At 46.7% G+C, this 24,197-nt stretch overlaps 1 protein-coding gene and 1 pseudogene across 2 annotated transcripts in view; one reads left to right on the top strand and one right to left on the bottom strand.

Moving 5' to 3' along the window:
* CSTPP1 (centriolar satellite-associated tubulin polyglutamylase complex regulator 1) overlaps positions 1–24,197 on the bottom strand; it is a 219,750-nt gene that overhangs the window by 120,141 nt on the left and 75,412 nt on the right. The window lies entirely within an intron of this gene.
* LOC129405507 (U6 snRNA-associated Sm-like protein LSm2) lies at positions 4,200–4,447 on the top strand (annotated as a pseudogene).

The following is a 24,197-nucleotide window of genomic DNA, read 5'->3' as shown; positions in this document are numbered from 1 at the left end:
ACTCCTGACTGTGCTCAGGGGACAACTTGTGGTGTTGGGGATGGAACTGGGATGAGCAATGTGTAAAGAAAGTGCCTTAACTCCTGTTCTCCAGCACTCTTTGGGACTTTCTATACACAGGGTCATGTCATCTGCAAATAAATAGCTCTACCTTTTCTTTTCTAATTTGGATAGGAATGGAGCAAGAGCACAGCAGGTAGGGCGTTTGCCTTGCACGAGGCTGACCCGGGTTCAATTCCTCCGTCCCTCTTGGGGAGCCCAGCAAGCTACCGACAGTATTCTGCCCGCACAGCACAGCCTGGCAAGCTACCTGTGGCATATTCAAGATGCCAAAAACAGTGAAAAGTCTCACAATGGAGACATTACTGGTGCCTGCTCCAGCAAATCGATGAACAATGGGATGACACTGCTACGGTGCTATGGTTTTTAATTAAAACAAATTTTTTTGGCCAGATCAAGGGATGCTCAGGGATCTCTCCTGGCAGGCTCAGGGGACTATAAGTGGTGCTGGGGATCAAACCTGGGTCAACCACATACAAAGCAAGCACCCTATGTGCTGTACTATCATCCCTGCCTCTACATCTCCTTTCTTAAATGTAAAGACATGTGTTATTTATTAGTCAATAGTTAAGTTTCCCAACATGGCATCTGATTTCCAATTTTTATGTTCACTGCTATTTCTTTTATTTTGCTCCTCCCCTCTTGGTTGAATTATTTTCTTCCTAAAATATATCTTTTTTTTTGGGGGGGGGGGAAGGAAGAAGTTGGTGAGGAGTATTGGTTTACTCTTGCCTCTGTGCTCAGGGATCACTCTTGGCAGGACTCAGGAGACCATATGTGGATTCAGGGATTCAAACTGGGGTCAGTCACATACAAGGCAAGTGCCTTACCCATTGTACTATCTCTCCTGTCCCTAAGATAACAACTTTTAGGAAAGGCATATGCTAGGCCCCAGGTTCGATCCCTGGTACTCTATGCCCATCTCCCCAGCCCCTAGCACTGCTAGGTTTACCCTGGTGGTCCCAGCACTGCTCGACCAGGGAACATCTCATTGGCTGCCTACGTCTTGAACTGTCAAGCCCTTGGAGTTAGGGAAGCGCCGTTGAGTTCTGCGTGGGAGACCTCCCTAAAATAGAAAGTAAAATTTCTTTCTTTAGGACCCTAGGACCGCTCCTCCATTTTGAAACTAACAATCAAAAAAGAATTATAAAAGCAGCATGTTCCCCAAACCAAGTGTGATCTATGTCCAGTAGGCTTGTAGTAGCAGTTCTGTGATCAAACGAAAATGTTCAGACTAGAACACATTCTGCACTAAGTAGAATAAATAAAGACCAAATTTAGCCTCTCAAACCAGTTCAAGTTTGCCTGCCACTGAGTTGGCTGAATATTTACCCAAAGATAACTACAGGATTTCGAGGTTTTCATCATTTCTGCAATGCGAGTTTCTGAAAATGTACAAACGGATTATTTTTATAGAAATCTGTTGGTGCTAACACTAGGTTTGCATCTGCTTGAAATAAAAAAAAAAAAAAGGCAATTCACCCGCTGAAGTGATGGTTTAACCATTTATCTTCCATAGAAGATGCAACTCCATTCTCAGTGGTGTCCAAATCCTGCCACTCCTGATGGGAGTTAATCCTTACTCGAATCTCTTATTCACACCTTCTTATTCAATTCATCTCTGCTCTGCCAGATTCTACTGTGTGCCTAGCGAGTAGGTTAACGTTTACTGATCTTGCTTAGCACCTTTGAAAAAGTCCCCTCCGTCCCCTCACCGCCTCCCGTGCTAGTTTTGGCTGCTGTTGTTGCGATGACCAGGAGCTGCGCATGCGCGGCGGAGGTGCTGGCCTGGCCTCGCCCCGCCCCGTAAGGCATAGTACTCCCGAGGTCCGTGCTCCTTCAGCTGCCGTGCTTGCACTTATGCTCCTGGGGGTCATGTTATGAAGTGGAGGCGCACAAGTTATGGCTGTGACACTCACTGGGGGGTTGCTAGGTGCTCGCACATGTGTTTGCCAAGAGACTGTGTTTGGGCCGCTGGTTCGCACCCGCTTTGTGGCACTGACACGAGGGCGGGGGGGGGGGGGTAGAGGGGGAGAGGGGAGGGATGTTGGGCTGAAAAGTTAGTGCACAAGCTTCCAGGCTGGGCTGCGGGGGGAAGGGGTCCCTCTGCTCAGAACTTGAAGCTTGAATATTTGGGTTTTATTTTGTTTTGATCAGTTCTGGAAAATTCTAAGTCAGAATCTTTTATCTCTTATTATACATTATATTCTCGCTCTCTATTACCTGTCATTTCATGATTTGTTTCCCCTCGATCTTTGTATTATCCTTAATATTATCTTCCAAATATTGAATTCTCTATTATGTTTGGCCAAGAATGAATTCCCTCTACTATTTAAAAATGAGGGGCCTTTGGGCCAGAGATGACGCAAAAGACTGGAGCACGTGCTCTGTATGCGGGAGGTCCAGGTGTGATCTCAGACTCTGCCTGGTCCCCAGAGCAACAAAGGGAGTACCCCCCAAGCCCCCATGCCTCCTCCTCCCCCAACACTGAGCTAAGAGGAGTACCTAAACACTGCCAGGTACAGTCCAAAGCCAAAAAACAAAAAAGCCTAGGAACTCCTTACTTCTAGAACCTACAGTCCTTTAAAGAATATACATGGTTTGGGATGGAGCGATAGCACAGCGGGTAGGGTGTTTGCCTTCCACGTGGCCAACCTGGGTTCAATTCCCAGCATCCCATATGGTCCCCTGAGCACCACCAGGGGTAATTCCTGAGTGCAGAGCCAGGAGTAACCCCTGTGCACTGCCAGGTGTGACCCAAAAATTAAAAAAAAAAAAAAGAATATACATGGTTTTCATTTCATTTGCCCGTTTTCCCTCCCCATGGTTTTAATTTCACTTGCCTGTTTCCCCCCCAACTTTGTTCTCTTTTTCAAATAACTCCTATAACTGCATCTCTTGGGGATCCTAGTCTTTATCTCAAAGTCAATTTAAAACCATTTTACTTTCTCTGCAGTACACTGATGTCTCCGTTGCTGAGTTTATTGGCTGGATATTCTTAGCATCCGTTTTCCTCATATATTCTGGAACTGCAGTTGGGAGACTCACTTTCAAACCGGGGCGTTTCCTCCCTCACCACTGACTCATGTTCTCATTTCCTTGGGCATCGGAGCCTAGTGCAGAACTGGGTCTTACCTGGGGAGGATGGGGGCTTTGGGCTTGATGAAACAGGGTACGGCCGAGTCTGGGAATGATCGCCTGAGTAGTGCTGGCCATGGAGTCCTGGCTACAAGGCTCTGACCTTTTTCATCCTCCCAGATATTAGGGTTTTTTTCTTCTTTTTTTTGGGTGCTCGGAGGACTGTATGGGATGCCGGGGATCGAACCCGGGTTGGCCGCGTGCAAGGCAAGCGCCCTACCTGCTGTACTATCGCTCCAGCCCTACAAAATATTAGTTTTATGAAAGTCATTTTCCACCCAACAACATAACTTTCCTGGAGTCTCGGTGAAGGGCTGGCGGTGAAGACAGTGCCCACTGCCTTCTGCCCCGTGTGTGACACTGCCATTCCCCATGGCGCAGCATGAACCCTGCGCTGCCTGGGCTGCCGCCGAGCACCCGGGCCCCGGGGACCTGTGGTTTCAGTCCCATTTGCTTTGTGGTTTTGTTTAGTTTCTGGAACACAGGAACATTTATGTTGATTTTACACATGGCTATATCCTTTACATTTTTCTCTTTAGAAAATTTTATGTATCATTACCATTTGTGTTTGGAATGGATGGGTGGGCCAGCCCCAAACACTGCAAGCTATTATGACCAGAAATCCAAAACAAGCTTTCAATTGGCAGGAAAAAAATGCTCATTCTCAGCAATTTTTCATTGTCTTTGGCTAAACTAAAAAGTTCTTTCACAGATAGCAATCTTACCTCTAAAATCAAGCCCAAAAGTTCCTTACAGATCTCTTCAGGGCCATATGGCTGTATATATCATATGCCTACTCCTGACTTCTCTGGATGCATTCAGGCTTCACTGAATCAATTACTTTGTTCCATAAACCACTGGGCTTTTCCCATGAAATGTAGAGTCTTAAAAATTTTCTAATTTAGCAGCTGCGCAATCCGGCCTTGCCCCGAACGTGGGCTCATGCTCTGGATCTTCCTTTGGCTGGGGCCCCCGGCTGGTGAGCACTCCCGCTGAGCACCATGCTCTTCTATTCCTTTTTCAAGTCTCCTGTGGGCAAGGTTGTCATGATGGCACTCTCCATCCTGCGGATCAGTATCTCAACATCAAACTACCAGGGATCAGTGTCACAGCCCCTGAGAAATACCCCCACATGTTCTGGGCTGCTTCATCTGGGGCTGGTTGGTCCGTATGTTCAGTTGCCAGCAGATAGGGCTGGCCCACGGTTCTACAAGATGTGGCAAGGAAGGAGGCCCTGCTACAGGAGTGATGATGCCCCAAGGTGCCTTCGACCCTCCTGTCCCAGCCAAGACCCTTCCTGATGCAGTGGGGATGCTGTGTTTTGCTTCAGAAGTGAAGCCTTTTTTTTTTCTGTAAGGAATAAATACTGAGGTGCGACAATGCTCTGTTGAGAAGGAGAGGACAGATCCATAGACTTGAAGGGCTATAGTAACTGCCCTAGCCCAGAACCTGCCCTTCCCCTCCTTTCCCTAGAGAACAGAGACTCTCCCTAGATCTCTTCAGGGCAGGAGATGATTTTCATTTGGGGGATGGAAGGAATCTGTCTCCTGCATCAAGAATTTTTGAGGCAAATTGGAAAAAAAATCTAATCTGTAGGAAAGTTAAAAGACCACAAAAAAGCGCTGGAGTGATAGCACAGCGGGTAGGGCGTTTTCCTTGCACGCAGCCGACCTGGGTTCGATTCCCAGCATCCCATATGGTCCCCTGAGCACTGGCAGGGGTGATTCCTGAGTGCAGAGCCAGGAGTGACCCCTGTGCATCACTGGGTGTGACCCAAAAAGCAAAAAAAAAAAAAAAAAAAAGCACAAAAAATTTCCAACTAGTCTTCCCTGAGATGATGCCAATGTGACTATTTCACTACCTTGCTCTTTTCCCCCATATAAAATTACTATTTCTCAGAACTATCTTTGTGGGTTGCAAACATAATCAGCTCCTTCATCCCTATATGTGGTGTGTATGCCCTGAAAAGTAAGGAACTGTCAGGGTCAGAGAGATAGATCCATGGCTGAGTGATGCTTTCCATGCTGGAGACGTGGGTTCGAGCCCTAGCACCCTAGTACGTGCTCCGGAGCACCACCCAGGCACAGAGCCAGAGTAAATGCTAAGCACCACCAGGTGTGAGACCCCGAAAAAAGAAATTCTCCTGCATAGCCTTGGTACAATGATAAAATCAGGATATGAAAATTGATATAAGACCCATATCAAATCTATAGACCTTATTAAGAGTTCCAGCTGCCCCAATAATGTAGGAAACGAGAATTCAAGATGACACCCTGCATTCCACAGCATTCCATGCCCTCTCCAGTCCTTGGATCCCAAACAGTTGCTGAGACTCAGCATTTCATGACGCTGACATTTTCCAAGTGTTTGGGCTACTTCATAGACCGCACTTGAGTCTGGCTTGGTCTAATATTTCTTCGTGATCAGATGCAGCCGAGATCCTTTGGGTACCACTATCACAGAAGTCAGGGTGAGTCCTGTTCAGTGCACTTGCTGCAGATTTGGTCCCATGACTGCTGAGGGGAACTCCGATCCATGGTTAAAGTCTGCCTGCCACTCGCTGTCAAGTTTCGCCTTGTGATGAGGAAGGATTGTTTAGGGGAGGATATTGAGAGGCTGTTGAAATAGACTGCTTCTCTGCACACTTTCACTTCCTACTTTTGGCATCAACTGCTAATACTTGCCAGAAGCAATAACAATACTGATGGCTTGCCCAGTGGTGATTTTCCTCGGGCTGCATCATTTTATCTACATTTCGAAGTGATTTTCTGCAATAAAGAGGAGCTTATCCTCTCACCATTCATGTACATCTGTCTGGACAGATGAGTTCTTACTTTATAATCCTTTATTATCATTATTTCTTTTGAAACTCAAAGGATCCCAAATTTGACTCTGGAAGTCCTTTCAAACAGATGTTATGTCCTTTGGACAAACTAGCACAGTTCTTTGCTCATTTCCTTCTTAATCAAATAAGATTATCCTGGCTCTTCTTGTTCTTTCCCTGCCCCATCTTGGAACCAGCTACTTCTCTAAGAAATCCAAGTAGCTTTTAATAAAGAATAGTATTTAGGATTCAGCCCTGATAGATGTCGAATGTCCTTCTTGCTCCAAATGTGTCTTTGTGGGTCAGAGCGATAGCACAGCGGGTAAGACATTTGTCTTGCACACAGCCAACCCGGGTTCAATCCCCGACATCCCATATGGTCCCCCAGCACCACCAGGAGTAATTCCTGAGGGCAGAGTCAGGAGGAACCCCTGAACATCGCTGGGTGTGACCCAACAAAAACAGCAAAACAAGACAAACAAAAATGTGTCTTTGCTGGGGCCGGAGCGATAGCACAGCGGGTAGGGCGTTTGCCTTGCACGCGGCCGACCCGGGTTCGATCCCCGCCCCGGCATCCCATATGGTCCCCCAAGCACCGCCAGGAGTAGTTCCTGAGTGCAAAGCCAGGAGCAAGCCCTGAGCATCGCTGGGTGTGACCCAAAAAGCAAAAAAAAAAAAAAAAAAAAATGTGTCTTTGCTTCCAGACTCTCTCATAAGACAGGATGAAGAGACAGATGAAGGTAGATCTGTGCTTGGTGGTGGAACATGTGTACTGGTGAAGGGATGGGTGTTTGATCATTGTATGACTGAGACTCGATCCTGAAAGCTTTGTAACTGTTCTCACGGTGATTCAATAAATAAATTCATCATCATCATCATCATCATCATCATCATCATCATCATCATCATCCCGTTGATCGTCGAATTTCTCAAGCGGTCTCAGTAACGTCTCCATTTGTCCTAGCCCTGAGATTTTAGAAGCCTCTCTCTACTCATCCTTCCAACGATGTCTTACTGGAGGCTCCTTCAGGGTCAGGGGTATGAGACCCAGCTTGTTACTGGTTTTGGCATATTAATACACCATGGGGACCTTTCGAGGCTCTCCCATGTGAGCAGGAAACTCCCAGTAGTTTTCCAGGTTCTCCCAGAGGGAGAAATAGGCTATAAGATATTACTCAGCTGCAAAGCAGCCGCGCACTTCTGGGAGCTTGCTTTTAAGTCTCTGGATGCTGGCCGTTGACAGGATTACACGGCACTATTTATATGAGAAAAATCCATACAGGCTTCTATTAAGTGGTATCTTATTGGAACCTGTAAAAATTGAATGTTTCTTCAAGAGAAACTAAAGATGTACTAAAGATATAAAATGTGAGCTTCTTATTTATTTAGCTAGTTATTTGGTCATACCGATGGTACTCAGGGGACTATGCAATGCTGGGAATTGAATTCGGGGCTCCCAAAAGGGAAATATGCACTCCAGACTTTTGGGTTACCTTCCCAGCCCTAGAGTGTATGTCATTTGTACACACACTCCCCTTACTTTTGAGTATTAAACAGCATTAAATAGCTTTAAGTAGTATTAAATAACAAAAATTCAAGGTTGATTTAAATCACTTTGGTGACGTACTCAATAACTCAAGGATAACGAAAAGAGCTGAATACAAATGGAAATCATAGCATATGTATACAGTCATTCGCATTCCACATATAGAAATAATAAAGAGTAGAAGGAGTACATTAAAATATTCCAGCTTATTCTCAATGTGCCAAGAGGCAGTAATTCAGAGCCCCTACAATGTCTTGAGGGACCATCTGGGATGCTGAGAATTGAACTGGGTCAGCCATGTGCAAGGGAAGCATCATCCCCACTGTGCTATAGCTCCTGACCAATGCTCCCTATCTTCTTTAGCTGCTTTGACCTGGACTGAAAACAGCCAAAGAGCCTCCTCCTCAACTGGATGGTAGTATTTGTTTCTTTTGGGTCACACCTGGCAATGCATAGGGGATACTCCTGGCTCTGCACTCAGGAATTACTCCTGGAGGTACTCGGGTACCATATGAGATGCTGGGGATCAAATCCGGGCCGATCCCATGCAAGGCAAATGCCCGACCCGCTGTACCATGGCTCCAGCCCCTAAAAGTCATTTAAGTCTAGGCTCATCTCTCCTTTTTTCCTTCCCAAATCCAGCTCATTAGAGTAAGCCATTGTCTGCTAGAATTGGAATAATCTTTTGCTATTTTTTTAAATTTTATTTTATTGAATCACTATGTGGAGAATCACAATGCTTTCAGGTTTAAGTCTCAGTTATATAATGCTGAAACAACCATCCCTTCACCAGAGCCCATATTCCACCATCAAAAGAAAACACCAAAAACCCAGTATACTTCCCATCTCACCCCCCCCAACTGATAAATTTCACTTTACTTTCTCTTTACTTTGGTTACATTCAATATTTCAACAAAACCCTCACTATTATTGTTAGGAGTTTCCCACTAGAGTCAGACCTGTTGTGAAGAGATATGAGGTTTTGGATTTCTGTATTTTAGCAACTAAGTCCAGGGAAATTTCTTCCAGATACTGGATCATTGCAAGCTTGTAACTCTCATCTGTGGTCTTCATAATATAGCGGTCGCCATGCCCTTCACCACCCCTCTCAAGGAAAAAGAGAGAGGGGGGAGAGGGGGGGAGAGAGAGAGAGAGAGAGAGAGAGAGAGAGAGAGAGAGCGAGAGGAGAGAGAGAGAGAGGAGAGAGAGAGAGGAGAGAGAGAGAGAGAGAGAGAGAGAGAGAGAGAGAGAGAGAGAGAGAGAGAGAGAGAGAGAGAGAGAGAAGAGAAATACCTTTCCCCTCCTGGGCAGACATGGAGCCGCGGCTTAGTTCTCAGTCTGGAGACATTCTGCAAGGAGCTGCCGATACCAAAAGTAGTTTAGCTGGCCTCTGGAGTCATGCTCGTGCAGCTACAGAGAGGCCCCTGGGATCTTTTGCTATTTTGAGGTAAGTTTTATTTGTAAGAACTCTTGTCCTGACCTACCCCCCAGCCTCCCCGCCTCAAAAAAAAAAAAAAAACCAAACTTGGTGGGGGAGTCGGAGTACAGTGGGTAAATCCATGCGTGGCATGCGCCCAACCCAGGTTGGATTCAGGAATCCACCCGATGGTCCCCTGGGCACTACTGGGTAGAGCCTGGGGGTGCCTGAGCATGAGTCTCACTGAGTGTGCAGCCTTGGAGGCCTGAAGGACGGTCAGGGGCCTAACATCCCCGGCACCACGGGTCCCAAGTAGCGTCACACTTGTCCCGCTGACAGAGAAGAATTGTGGGTGGATCTCCTGAACACCACTTGGGAGGTAACACCCCCCCCAAACTAAAATCTATGAAAATCGATCACAAATATGCTACATGAACTGGCCACACCAAGATGTCAGAAACATCGAAAGGAAAAGGTTCTAAGGAAAAATAGATCAAAGATCCAAAATGTCTACAAAGAATCATGACCTAAAGTAACATTCTATAACCAGCCAGAAAAGATGATATTTGGTATAGGGGAGCATACGGACCGAAACTTTTGTGGCATATTTCCCTATAAGAGAGAGGTGAGATTAGCACATTGGAGGTGGGGTCTGCAAAAAAAGTCACCCATCCCTAAAGTCACATTCCTGAGGCATGATTTGCTGCCCTGAAATAACAGTCTCTGGATTTGTTCTTTCCTTTCTGATGATACTTAAAACCCTTACATGTTTTCTTTCCATTGCCTATCTGCTATAGACTTGGGCAATGCCAACTGGACCAGAGAAATCAGCTGAGTAGATCAGCTTGGCCTACGTTGCAGAAATCGAAAGACATTTAGACTCATTCTCAGCTGCAAAAATATTTCTGCACAAAAAGTTCAATGCAAAGTTTCTTTCTTGGGGGGGGGCGATGAGGGAGGGTAATACATGGCTGTGCTCACAGGCTGCTCCCAACTTTGTACTCAGGGGTTGCCACATGCCCCAGCAGTTGGGGTTGGGGTTTAATTCAACTCAGGCCTCCTGCATGCAAAGTATGTGCTCAGTCCTACTGAGCCATCTCTCTAGCTCCAGCCTTCTATTTTTAACTTGCTTTTGTTTTGGGGTCACACCGAGCAGTGCTCAGGGCTTACTCCTGGTGGGGGACCACATGTGGTGCTTAGAGACCGTATGTGGTGCTGCCGATCAAACCAGAATCTGCTGCACGCAAGGCAAGTACCTGAACTATTTGGATTCGGATGCATAGAAGAGCCTTAACCCCTGTGCTCACTGCAGCCTCCCCCTCACAGCCACCCGCCAGGCTTTCTAAGAGCCTCTAGCTCCCCATTAGGTTTGTGTTAGATACAAACTAATAAATACAAGAGCTTCTAGTTCTGGGGCTGGAGTGATAGCACAGTGGGTAGGGCATTTGCCTTGCACGCGGCTGATCTGGGTTCAAATCCCAGCATCCCATATGGTCCCCTGAGCACCGCCAGGGGTGATTCCTGAGTGCATGAGCCAGGAATGACCCCTGTGCATTGCTGGGTGGCTGGGTGTGACCCAAAAAGCAAAAAAAAAAAAAAAAAAAAAAAAAAAAAAGAGCTTCTAGTTCTCCACTAGGTCTGTGTTAAATAACACACAGTGCATCAACGAAAAAGTGAACAATGTAGTCCTGTATCAAAGGAAGAATTTAACCAAGTGCGTTGTAAGCCCAACTGACTTATGCGAAAAGAGGCCTGCCACAGAAATCCACCAAGTGAGTCGACCACATGTTTTCTGCAGGCCGGGGAGAAGTCGGGGTGAGCACTATGGGAAACAGAGACATGCCATGATGCAGTGGATACCCAATCCTCTCATCTTCTCATTTCCACATGTGAACAAATGAGAAGCACAAGAGCCAAGATCTTTGACTTTTTTTTTTCTTTTTGGGTCACACTGGCAATGCATAGGGGTCACTCCTGGTTCTGCACTCAGGAATTACTCCTGGCAGTGCTCAGGGGACCATACGGGATGCTGGGAATCGAACCTGGGTCGGCTGTGTGCAAGGCAAATGCCCTACCCGCTGTGCTATCGCTCCAGCCCCGATCTTTGACTTCTTTAAAAAAAAAAAAAAGCAAATCCTAAATTCAGGAAGTTATCCATCCGGTTGATCTTTGTCACTCTCTAGGCAAGGGAGAGCCGATCTGAGAACTGAGCTGGGGAAAGGACAGCGCTTCAGAGATGGGCGATCAGCATGCCAAGGAACCCCACAGGCCCTCGAGGGCAAAGGGCTTCACTCTTCCCCGCTGCTTGTCCAAAAGTCAGCCGCAGGATCTGTGCGTGACTCGGCGAAGCCTGTGCCTGCGTGAAGCCATGTTCCAGACTCCCTTTCCGACGGCCTGGCATGCCCTGGTGAGCTCCCAGCTTGATAGCTCTATCAGCGCCTTACCCGGGCTATCGGGAAGGAGGGCTGTGACTCATTCACGTCTGCTGGGACCTGGAGTGTGAAGGAACACCTCTCCTGAGGTGGTTTACTCCCTGCCAACAGAAGCAGGCGAACACTTGCCGCTCTGGCTGGCACATCGCTGCCCGGAGCCCAGGGAGGAGGTGGCTCCATGCACGCCCCTTAGGGCGCCTGAGGAAGGTAAAAGCTGCAAAATGGGGGGCTGGAGCGATAGCACAGCGGGTAGGGCGTTTGCCTTGCACGCGGCCGACCCGGGTTCGAATCCCAGCATCCCATATGGTCCCCTGAGCACCGCCAGGGGTGATTCCTGAGTGCAAAGCCAGGAGTAACCCCTGTGCATTGCCGGGTGTGACCCAAAAAGCAAAAAAAAAAAAAAAAAAACCTGCAAAATGGCAGGACAGAGCCGGAAAGAGAGTGCACTGGGCTGCAGCGCACACTTCGAGCATGGGTCCGGGTTCCATCCCCAGCACCAACCGGCAGCCATTTCTGCCTGAGCCCTGAGCAAGCCCTGAGCACTGCTGCGTGTGACCAAGAGAAAAGGCACTGTAGTATTTTAGAAAGTGCTTTTCAAATGCTGAAAAAGACAGGAAACAAACTTGGATGTACTTCATAATTCTAATGATAATAAAAGTAGGTCAGCATAAGGGAAATGATTTTTTTAAAAAAAAAAGACAATTAGATCTACAAACTGTATTAGTGTTGTTGCCTTTTCATTGGTTTGTCTTCCAGATTCTGCGATGTCGGGTTGGAGAGATGACTCAATGGGCTGAGTGCAATTTGGCTTCGGGGGGGGGGGGGGGAGGCGGGGGAGAGGGGGGGGCAGGGGGTCTGGCCACACCCACCAGTGCTTAGGATGTACTCCTGGCTCTGTGCTCAGGGCTTACTCCTGACAGGGCCCCGGAAATCATACTGGGTGCCAGGGATTGAACCCAGGTCAGCTGCATGCAAGGCAAGTGCCTTCCCTGCTACATTATCTCTCTAGCCCTGAGGACATGCTTTATACGCAGGAGACCTGGGTTCAATCTCTCAGCTCCACATGATCCCCAGAGCACTGAGCGATGATGAGTGTTCGGCAAGCCTGAAGCATGCTGGGTCGGGGTGGGGGAAATAATCAAATATTCTGTAATGTTATTACATTGTTAAATGTGTGTAATAAAACCTTTAAAACAACAGTAACCATAAACCTCTAGGTTGTCTCCTTCCCACAAGACCTCTAAGTAACCGAGTCTCCGAGAGACTGCCATAGAATTTCATCTGAAACCCTGAGCCACGGTGGTTTCTTGGTCTCTCGGGGGCAAACTCTCCCCCCCATGCTCACCCTCCACCCCCCTGCCCTGCCCTGCAACCTTACAGGAAAAGTTTCTGGACAAAAATGTTCTTTTTAAGAATGTTTCCAGATTTTGTTACAGCTCACCTCCTGCTACTATGACATGTCACATTCTTAAGTGATCGCTCCATCGGTCACGTATTATCTCGCTTCCGCTCTTTCAATCTCTGCATTTCCCTTGTCAGCCGGGTCACTGCTGCGCCACCCTGTACCATTTGCTTCTGCTACTGAGGCTGCAGTGGGTGGCCTGGGCCCGGGCCTGCCCGGGTCACCCGCAGCCAGGCCTGCCTTTGCTTCTCCATGTCCAGCCGTGGAAACGGCTCCTGTTGGCTTGATTACCAGATCACATGCCATCGCATCAGTTTTCATTTTGAGCTTTCTCAACTCAAAACGAATTTCCTGGGGCTGGAGAGACAGTATACCAGCGAGGGCTGCCTGAGCACTGACAGGAGTGATCACTGAGCACAGAGCCAGGAGTAAGCCCTGAGCACCTCTGGGTGCTTACCCTCCCCCCCCCCAAAAAAAAAGAAACAGAAAAAAATTTTCCTCCCAGGTTTCTCCAGCCCCTGCCTATCTGTGCTGTGCTGAGCACTAACCAACATGCTCAGGTAAATTCTGTCCTGTTCTCATCTGGCAGCTGTGCACTTTCAGGCCACCCCCTGGTTCACACTAAGGCCCCAGATGTTCCCCCTCACATCACTTGTAGATTTCACTGAGAACTCTACCTGCTTCTCTGGGTCCCCTAATGGTTTTACATGACCCCCTGGGTCTCACTGTCATTCAAGAAACGGAGGCTTCCATGACCACTGTTTTGGTTCAAATCCAGCAAATAACTCTCCAACCACTGTCCTTTTCTGTTCTCCTTCAAGAACATATGAACTGGGCGAAGAAATGCTTCATTCAATGCAGTCCAGAGAGAGTACAGGGGTGAAGGGGCTTGACTTGCATGCAACTGACCCCGCTTCAGTCCCCAGGTGGTCCCCTGAGCACAGAACACAGTAAAAGCCCTGAGCACAGCCAAGCGTATCCCAAAGCCACGACCCACCACCCCAAATATACTTTACACGTATATTTGACTCAAGGGCCACCTCTTCTTGGATCTGGCCACAATTCAATATGCTAATACGATGAAAGGGGCCCTTAGCTAGGAATTCTAAATTAAGGGAGGTCAGTGTATATATGAAATTAAAGTAATCTTAATGATTTCATGGTTCATAATTGAAAATAAGTTTTTGTACACCTTTATAAAAATTTCTTCAAATTTTAACTCATATTCAATGATACTTCTCTTCCCCACACCTGCCCCTATCCCTTGCTTCCCTTTTTACAGTTATTCTTGCTACAGTTGAAGGTTGTGCATCTGATTGTAGCGTTTACACATGTGGCCACAGTGCTCACCAGAGTTTACATATTTGCTTGCAGTGACCATATACTTCCAGTGCAGTGTTTACTGCAAGTGCTGTAGGTTACCCACTTGCCTGCAAGGTGGCTGAGCGCTCACTTGGCATGTGGGGTGGTGCTGTGTATCAAACTCAGGATTTCACACCTGCTAGGCAGGTGCTGTACCAGTGAGCCATGATCCAGGCCCCTGGAATTTTTGGTTTATTTCCAACAGAGCATTCTATTTCTAAAGACGTGCTAAAAGAACTTGCAATACTAGGCTGGGTGTTGCACCACTGTACAGCTGAGAAGCTCATGTGTTATTTTACTGAAGAGTTCAGAGAAATAGGCTCCACAAAATTTCTGCAGGCACTGTGACAGGCTATTTCAGGAAGTTCTGAAGAATAATCGGTTCGGTTAGGGAGATGGCTCAAAGGGCCCAAGTGCAAGGTCTGCCTGCAGCAAGGCTGGGTTGGATTCTCGGCATCACATGGTCCCCCGGGTACCTAGTCAGGAAGAGCCCCCAATTGCTGCCAGATGTGACCCCCAAATAACAACAGTAACAACAGCAAAAAAAAAAAAAAACCACAAACACTTAACAAAAGGTCCATCTGTCCCTGAATATCTGTTTGTCAGGGGAAGTCTCAAGTAAAACTTTATTGAGATATAAACCTTCTTAACACTGACTAATTTTACAGCACAAAAACTTTCCAGTTCTCTACTTAGTGCCATTTAACACACTACCAATCTCCTAAGGCTCAAGGACACTCTCAATATTCTTTTGTGATTGATTGAAAATAAATCTGTACAGATGACAGAACTACAAAAATCCATATATAAAACTCAATTACCTGGGGCCACAATGGTAGTACAGAAGGTGGGGCATTTGCCTTATACATAGATTTGACTCCCCAGAACCCCATGCAGTCCACTGAGCACTGCAGGAGTGAGTCCTCACTGCAGATCCATGAGTATGCACTGCTGTGTGTGACCCCAATCAAACAAACCCCTCACTTTTCCTGCTAAGCCTTTAAAGACTAAAGTTAGGAATATTTGGAAAAGAGGAAAGAAAAGGAAGGAAAAGGGAAGAAAAGAATGGATGGAAGGAAGAAAAAGAAAAAAGAGAAAGAAAGAAAGAAAGAAAGAAAGAAAGAAAGAAAGAAAGAAAGAAAGAAAGAAAGAAAGAAAGAAAGAAAGAAAGAGAGAAAGAAAGAAAGAAAGAAACAGCGGGGAGGGCATTTGCCTTGCACGCAATCAACCCGGATTCAATTCCCAGCATCCCATATGGTCCCCTGAGCACTGCCAGGGGTAATTCCTGAGTGCAGAGCCAGGAGTAACCCCTGTGCACCACTGGGTGTGACCCAAAAAGAAAAAAAAAAAAGAAAGAGTAAGGAAAGAAAGATAAAGAGAGAAAGAAAGAGACAGAAAAGAAAGACAGGAGAAAGAAAGAAAGAAAGAAAGAAAGAAAGAAAGAAAGAAAGAAAGAAAGAAAGAAAGAAAGAAAGAAAGAAAGAAAGAAAGAGAGAGAGAGACAGGCTGGAGCAATAGTATAGCAGGAAGGGTGCTTGCCTTGAGCATGGCTGACTCAGGTTTGATCCCCAGCATCACATATGGTCCTCCAAGCTCTGCCAGCAGTGATCCCTGAGAGCCAGGAGTATGTCCTGAGCATCACTGGGCATGACCCCCAAATGAAACAAAGCAAAAAAGAAAGAGGAATAGGGCTGAGGAAAAGACTCACAGGGCTAGAGTGCATGCTTCACACGCAGGAGCCCCAAGTTCCAACCCCCAGCACTTCATGGACCCAAATACTGTCAGGAGTGATCCATGAGCACGATACCAGTAGTAGCCTCTGCATACCACTGGGGTTGGGACCCCAAGAACAACCAAAAAAGAGCCACAAAAGAGGTACTTGAAATACTTGAGGGGAAAAAAAGTGTCAATTACCACTTATGAAGATAGTGGTAGAATTACGATAGGATCTAGAGAGTCGCCTGCTGGGCTGGCAGTCAAATGAATGAAAGGAGGGTCTAAGACACAGATTTGTATAGTCACTTCATGGCAGATTATTTATAGCAGCCAAGTGGTGGAAGCAACCCAAGGCCACTCGCTGACAGATAAGTGGATACACAAAATTATTTCTACACAAAAAAACCTGCTGATTCATTAATTTTATGATGTTATGACTCAAGAGATTCTGATACATGCTACGACATGAATCAACCTAGACGTTGATGTGTTATGCTGAATGAGATGAGTCAGTCTCAAGAAACTGCATACGGCCCCATTCCACTAAAATAGACCTACTTCGAGTAGTCGAAAGTATACAGAGACAGACAAGCTGCTCTGGAGGGCTGGGGAAGGAACAGGGGGTCGGTGTGTAATGAACAGAACCTGTTCAGAAAGAGGAACAAGTTCTGGACATGATTGGTGCTCATGGCTGCAGAACAAAAAACATACGTGATATCACAGAATGTACAATGGAAAATGGTTCCAACAGGGAGGCGGGAGGAGGCCCTAGGTGCCCTCCCCAGCCCCAGAAACCAAAAGGTTAAATGGAATTAATTTTTTTGCGGGGGGGAGGGGGCTGAGGTCATACTGGCAGTGTTCCTGGCACAGTGCTTGGGGCTGTTTTTGGCAGGGTCAGGGATCAAATTTGGATCTCCAACACGCAAAGCATGCGCTCCAGCCCTTTGAACCATCTCCCCAGCCCTCAAGTGGCAGTTTTTATGTGCCATATCATACCACAATACAAATCTAGGAAAGCAAAATACCCAGTACATAGTTCTTGCCTTGCCTTGTTGGCATGAGGAATTTTTCTGAGTGACCCAACCCTGATCTGAAAGGGCAGGGCAAGGAGGGCAGCATGCATAGCCCCTCAGAAGCCTGGTAGAGATCAAGAGCCTGAGCCTCACCCTCATCTAGAAGTAGGGTTCTGCAACCGAATGAAACTTCCCAGGAGATTCAGACACCCATTAGAGTTTGAGAAGGAGAGAGAGAGAGAGAGAGAGAGAGAGAGAGAGAGAGAGAGGGAGAGAGGGAGAGAGAGGGGGGAGAGAGAGAGGAAGAGAGAGAGAGGGAGAGAGAGGGAGGGAGAGAGAAAGATGGAGAGAGAGAGAGGGAGAGAGAGGGAGAGAGAGGGGGGAGAGAGAGAGGAGGAGAGAGAGAGGGAGAGAGAGGGAGGGAGAGAGAGAGGGAGAGAGAGAGGTAGAGAGGGAGAGAGAGGGGGAGAGAGAGGGAGAGAGAGAGGGAGGGAGAGAGAACAAGGGTTAATACACTTGCCTTTCAGCTGGAATAGAGAAGAGATCACTAAGACAATGATGGTTGGAGGAATCGTTCGGGATGGGAGATGTGTGCTCAAAGTAGATAAAACCTCTCAGTATCTGTATTGCAAACTATGACGCCCAAAAGTAGAGAGACAGTACGGGGGAAACTGTCTGCCATGGAGGCAGAGGGAAGGTTGGAAAGGGGGGTGTGTACTGGGGACATTGGTGGTGGGGAATATGCGTAGTGGAGGAATGGGTGTCTGATCATGATATGATTGAAACTCAAACATGAAAGCTTTGTATCTGTATCTCGTGGTGATTCAATGAAATATATATGATAAATAAAAGACACTTGTCTTCAATAGTCAACCCTGCTTCCATCCCCTACACCCAGGGGTCCCCTGAATACTGTCCAATATGACCCCCAAATGCCCTTATCCTTGAGCCTCGGCAGGCCTCCTGAGCATGGCTTAGGAATTTCCCCACAAGCCCCCCTGTTCCTCTCGGGTACACCTTAAGGGCTGTGTGCCTCCGTTATTTCCCCTTTGTCATCCTGTGGCAGTCGGGAGCCGGCCTACTGCATCAGGCAGCCAAGGACAGGGAGTGGCACGTGTGCACGCTGTGTAACCCCGGCACTCTCGGGGCTGCCGGCCACTGCTACGTGGCAGTGTAGAAAATCTGTGAAGGTTGACTCAGGGACTTCTCAGAAGAGCAGATTTAGGAAGGCGGTATTTTCCTGGGGATGCGGAAGGCATCTGGCTTTAAGAGATCACAGCTGGTTTTGCTTTGTTTTGCTACGATAATCATTTTGACAAACTATGAAGACACAGACATACTTTTTTTCAGAAGACCCAGTAGTACAGGGCGGAAGTATCAAGTTCATTCCGAGCCGGAGAGTTTCTGTCCTGCTAAAATTTGGGAGAACTGGGCTAGTATGGCTCATGGAAGAGAAATGAGATGGAAGTTCTCTTACATGAGACTGTCGCGTATTTGGGGTGGAAATGGGGGGCTGAGGTGTGTTCGACACAGGTAGTGCGAGCCCACCTTTCATTACTGGATACGCCTTACCCGATAAAGGACTGGGTATTTGGCTGCTGGAGGAATGTGGAACAAGGTGGTCGAGCCAAAATGGACAGGCAGGCTGGCAGCAAGGGATGAGCCAAGCACCTGCGTCCCAACTCTTGGGAGACGTTGCTGCGCTCCTAACCTCATTTCCCGGGCAGATCTTTCCTTGTCCCAGAAAAGACTTTTGGAGACAGAGAGGATTAAAAAAAATAATAATATTGTTAAGAAGTGAGGTTGCTGGGCTTGCACTCTGCGAGCCCCGAATCCCTTTATCTTTCTTGAGAGCCCCCCAGATCTCTTTTATTCTAGGTCAGTAATTTAACACTCTCAGCTCTCAATTCAAAGCCTGTAATGACCTTGCTGTGCTGAATTATTAGCCTAGGATATAGAAAGAGAAGGAGAGAAGAGGGGGGGTGAACCCTAAAAACAACAGAGGCCTTTTGATCAGAGTACCAAACTGCAGTTCGCTGTAACTCAAGCCGCCCATTCTTATATGGCAGGAATTAAGGACTCCCCCTGGCAGGCAGGACCCTATTAAAAGACAATAGCTGTTTGAAAAGGGTAAGCAAGTTGATATGGATATAATAGGCCACATATGGGGGCCCCTTTTTACTCTGAAATAAAGCTCCTTCTCAAGAGTTGTGAGCTGGGAAATCCAGTATTCAGCAGGGCAGCGGGAGGAGGTGGGTAGCCGAGCAGAAATGCTGGAAGGTGTTCCAGGAAAAGGAAGGAGGGCCCGAGGGAGCCCGGAGACAGGAGCATCAATCACTGAGGTCAGAGGCCTGCGGAAGGGCCAGGTGCTCCTCTGTCCCCAAGAGGGCTCGGGGGCGAATGATGACCAAGATCTGGCCGAAACCATAAGAGTGCTTAGTTTTCTCTAACAGGTTAAGAGAAAAAGCAAAAAAAAAAAAAAAAAAAAAAAAAAACCCAAAACCAAAGTAGCAAATTAGTAAGTTCTTGCCAGGAAGAACTGCAGCTGGCAAAAAGGAATCCTCCTGCCGCGTTTTAAATAACTTAACATGTCAACATTCTAAATCATGATGAGCACTATTACCAAGTGCCACAAAGTGTTCTGGTTATTATCTCTAGGATGCAATTTTTTTTTAAGGCCTTCAAAAAGGCCAGGGAGGTTTAAGGCACTTGCCTTGCATGTGGCCCACCCTGGGTCAATCCCCAGCACCACACAGGGTGCCCCAAATACCACCGGGAGTGACCCCACTGAACACAGGGCCAGGAGTGGCTGTGGATTTGGTGTGGCCCCCAAACAGAAGCACAGAACTTCTTCAAAACAGCAACAGCAGACCTTAAAAAAAAAAAAAAAAAAGTCGTTTCTGGGGGCCAGAGGGATAGTATAGCGGGTAGGGTATTTGTCTTGTGCAAATACCTGGGTTTGATCCCCATCATCCCATATGGTCCCCTGAGTAGCACCAGGAGTGATTTCTGAGTGTACAGCCAGGAGTAACTCTTGAGCACTGCCAGGTGTGGCCCTATCCCACCTCCAAATCACTTCCTGTCTATAAGCGCTGTTTCTCCTCAGATCCCGAGAAGGACAGGACGACGCATGGCGCCTTATTCTATTAGATAACCCATGTTTGCTCATCTCTCACCCAGCCACTCTGCTCTGTATCGGAGGGTGATTTGGGAGGATTTGAAATCCACCACTGAATTTCCCAATCACTGTGCTATCTCTGGGATCGTGTAAGGATGTTACAAAACAAGGAATGATTTAAGAGTGATTCAAGGTATTGAAACACATTAATTTCGTTGTTTATGATTAAATTCTAAACTATCAAATTCCTAAGTAAGAAATATCAGACAGAAAGTTTTTTTTCTCCTCCACCACCCTATGCTAACTGCCAAACTCTTCAGTTCTCATCCACTGCAAATAGGAAGCTAGCCGGGTGAAGCTGCAAACTAAAGGGAAAAAAAAACACAGAGAGAGACTAGCCTGTTCTACTGAGTGGGAATAGGCAGGGCACAAAACTGATCTTTAGCAAATTAAAAGTCTTGTTGATTAAAGAGAAGATCAGAATTCCTTGGAGGGCGGGGGGGGGGGTTAAGGGAAATATTTCGTTTTTGTTTATGACTCCATAATAAACATTATTTGTACAAAAACTTATTAGAGACCCTTGTGGCCACAGAATATTGTAATTTTGGACTTAGAAAGTATGCTGACTCTTCCGTTTCAGATAGATGCCCAAAGAAAGCAAGGAATAAGCAATAGAGCCAAGCACACACCATGGTCACCCCCAATTCATGCTTTAGCGTATGGGGGGCGTATTTCCAGAAATTCAAGTGGGGACACAAAGTCAAAAACATTTTTAATTTAGTGTATTTTTAGTGTGTGGGTTTCAAGTTGTATCTCATAGTTATGTATATATATATATATGTACACACATAAGTGCTTCAAGGTATTGAAACACATTAATATATAATACACACATGTATGATGATATATGTATATAAACATACAAGTCATTATATACACATGTATATGCGTTTATATACGTATGTGTATATAATGATCTGGGATGTGTGTCTTTAGTTTTTCTTTCCTGGATCTGTGCTCAGGAGTGATTCCTGGCGGTGCTCACAGGACCACATACTGTGTTGCAGCTAGTACAGGGTTGGCTGCATGCAAGGCAAACACCTGACCCACTGTACTATTGCTCCAGTCCCAAAGTAGCATATTAATTCATTAATACCGAATGTCTTCTTATTTGCTGATTCTTAAAAATATGTATCTGCGATGAAACAAGCATAGAGAAGATATGGGGGGGCATAAAAGGAAAAAATAATAGTTCAAGAAAAATTTCAGAACTGAGAGACATGTGCTCTCTATAGAAAAGGCCCTTCAAGGTGGAGCCCAGTGGAATAACCGCAAGTGCACCCTGGGCCCTCCCTGTTAAATGCATCTCCACCTTCTATTCGGGCTGCAGAGAGATCACTCAGCTGATCAGCATGGGGTACAGCAGTACTTGTGCAGACATTTTTGAAACACATAATCTGCCACAGATGCCCTAGGGCCCCCAATCATTCAAATTCTTCCCAAATGCAAACTAGACCTTGTCCTCCCTAGACCTTCGTCCTAGGTCTAATTTCAGGGCCAGGAAGATAACTCAAAGGGCTCAAGTCCATGCTTTGCATTCAAAACCCCTGGGTTTCATCCCACCACCTCATGGGCTCCTAAGCAACGCTGGGAGCAATTCAAAGCGCCCCCTCTTCACCCCCCCAGCTGAAGTATCCCCCGCCCCTCCCCCCAAGGTCTGGGTGTGGTCTCACAATAAAACAGTATCTGCTAAAACTCCAAGAAGCTCTAAGGTCCAGCGCAGGCAAAGAGGAAGTTCCTCTCGTGCAATCTCCTGGCGAGAGCTCCTTATTCCCAACACCTGTAAATGAAAGCAGCTCTGTGGCCCCCATATGCAGCAGGGACCCCAGGTTTTTTCAAAGGTGGCTGCAAAACTCAAAATAGGGTTGTAAAATATCTGACAACAGGAAATGGTTTCTGAATATCCAATGACCTAAAATTAATTCAAAAATCTACCATTTCTTGCATTCAGGGTATTTCTGGTAACACTTGTCTGTGTTACATTTCTCAGGGGAAAAGGGGATGCAAGAGGAGAAGGTTCAAGAAGGCGTGGCAGGGGCTGGAACGATAGCACAGCGGGTAGGGCATTTGCCTTGCACGCAGTGACCCGGGTTGGATTCGTATTCCCAGCATCCCATGTGGACCCCCAAGCACTGCCAGGAGTAATTCCTGAGTGCATGAGAGAGGAGTAACTCCTGTGCATTGCCAGGTGTGACACAAAAAGCAAAAAGAAAAAAAGAAAAAACAAAAGAAGAAGGTGTGGCATGGGTGGGAGTGAGAGTACAGTGCACTGGGCTTTTGCCTTGCATGAGGCAGACCCAGGTTTAATTTCCAGCACCACATAAGGTCCCCTCAGCCCCTCCTAGAGTGATCTCTAAGCACAGAGCCAGATGTAAGCCCTAAGCACCACTGTGTGTGGCCCCAAAAAACCTTTAAGAATTTAAAAGGGTGTGGCAGGGACAATGACGATACAGAAACAGGGGAACCACCAGACTTTCATTGAGAGGGAGAAGGGCAGGCAAAGTACTAGTCACTGGGCCATTGCAATACTGAAACCCATTCAGGCACGAGTCACAGGGTCTTCGCTTATATTGTGATGTCCTACTGTCTTGCTATCCCCTGGCCAGGGGTCTATACTCAAGTTTCTGGTCCCACAATCATTTCCTTCCTTTAAACAGTCTCAGCTTACATCCGAGTAGCCTTGGCTTGAGTCCTGCCTACTGCATCCAAAGGCCAATTTGTATTTGGTGCCTCTGTATCTTTTTCAGTCTACACTGATGATGCTTCTACCAATACAATTCTCTGAAAGACATGGTTTTTCTATTAGCTTCATTGGGGTTTCTAAAGAAAAGTCGACTCCACTAGAAAAGAGCTATGCCCACGAGCCTTTGCGCATTTGGGCTCTTTGAGGTCGCTCTGGGAAACTGCCCTTATGATTCAGAAGACGTTTTTCTCCATTTGAAAAGTTCTATGAGGTTTCCACTTGGGATCTTCTGGATGGCTTAGCAAATGGTTCTTTGATATGTTTTGTTGGGGCGCTACACCTGGCGGTGCTCAGGGATCACTCCTGGTGTATCTGGGAGAGCTTATGAGGGGCTGGAGAGAGAACTAGTGTTGGCCTCAGGCAAGCAAGCGTCTCAACCCTTGGACTGTCTCTCCAGCACCAACAAATTTTTCTTTCCACTCAGACCACTTTCCCCGAAGGGCTCTCAGGATTTGATCTGGGCCCTGAGGCACTTTGAAGCTGTTTTCTCTTGGGAAGATTCTTTTGAACTCCATTTCCTCTAAACTGTCCTTGAAAACAAAACAATCTGCTCTTCAGTTCTTCTTGCTCACATTCTACTGGAGGCAGCTAGAGGAAGACAGGCTGCCTCCAAGCCCAGTTGCCAGAGCACAGCACTCACTCGGGCCACTTCCTGTTTTGGACATTACCAGAGGCGACAGCCAGGCCAATCTTCCTGTCATTATATAACGGGGATCTGCTTACCTCCAGCTTCCAAGAAACATTTTCCGGACTCTCTTTTCTTTTTTTGGTCTTTGGGCCACAGCCGGCTGTGAGTAGGGCTTACCCTGGCTGGCTCTGTGCTCAGGGGTCACTCCTTATGTGATGATGCTGGGATTTGCACCTGTGTGGGCAAGTACCCTACCCACTATACTATCTTTCTGGCCCCATTTTGCTCATAAGCTTCACTAGCAGTTTCCCGAAGGTCCTTCGGCTCACAGTCTCAAGGTCATTGCCGTTTCTGCCAACTGCCTGGTCTCAAAGCCAAAACCACTGGTTTTATGCTTTGTGTTTGTAGCACCTCACTCCCACTCACATAAATAACAAAACACCCCAGACTTTGTCCCCACCCCCCAAAAAAAAGACAAAATAAAATTACATCAATAGAGTTGAAGAAGAGCTATATTTTAAAGCGAAAATTTGGATAGATGCTTTATTAGCTCTGCTCAGAAGAGAGAGTAGCATCAGTACAGAAAGAGGCTTTAGAAAAACTGATGGTTAACAAAGAAATCCAAAGAAATGCGATCAACATGTTCTTAGCCCATCACTGAATGAGGGTACTTACTGAAATATCCTTGGCTATTTTTAGGCTTTTTTTTATCCTGAACTTTACTTATTTTTCCACTTT

This window comes from Sorex araneus, chromosome 6, assembly GCF_027595985.1.
Source record: "Sorex araneus isolate mSorAra2 chromosome 6, mSorAra2.pri, whole genome shotgun sequence".
In the NCBI taxonomy this organism is placed as follows: Eukaryota; Metazoa; Chordata; class Mammalia; order Eulipotyphla; family Soricidae; genus Sorex; species Sorex araneus.
Note: the sequence above shows the minus strand (reverse complement) of the source record. Positions and strands in the feature narration are given on the sequence as shown.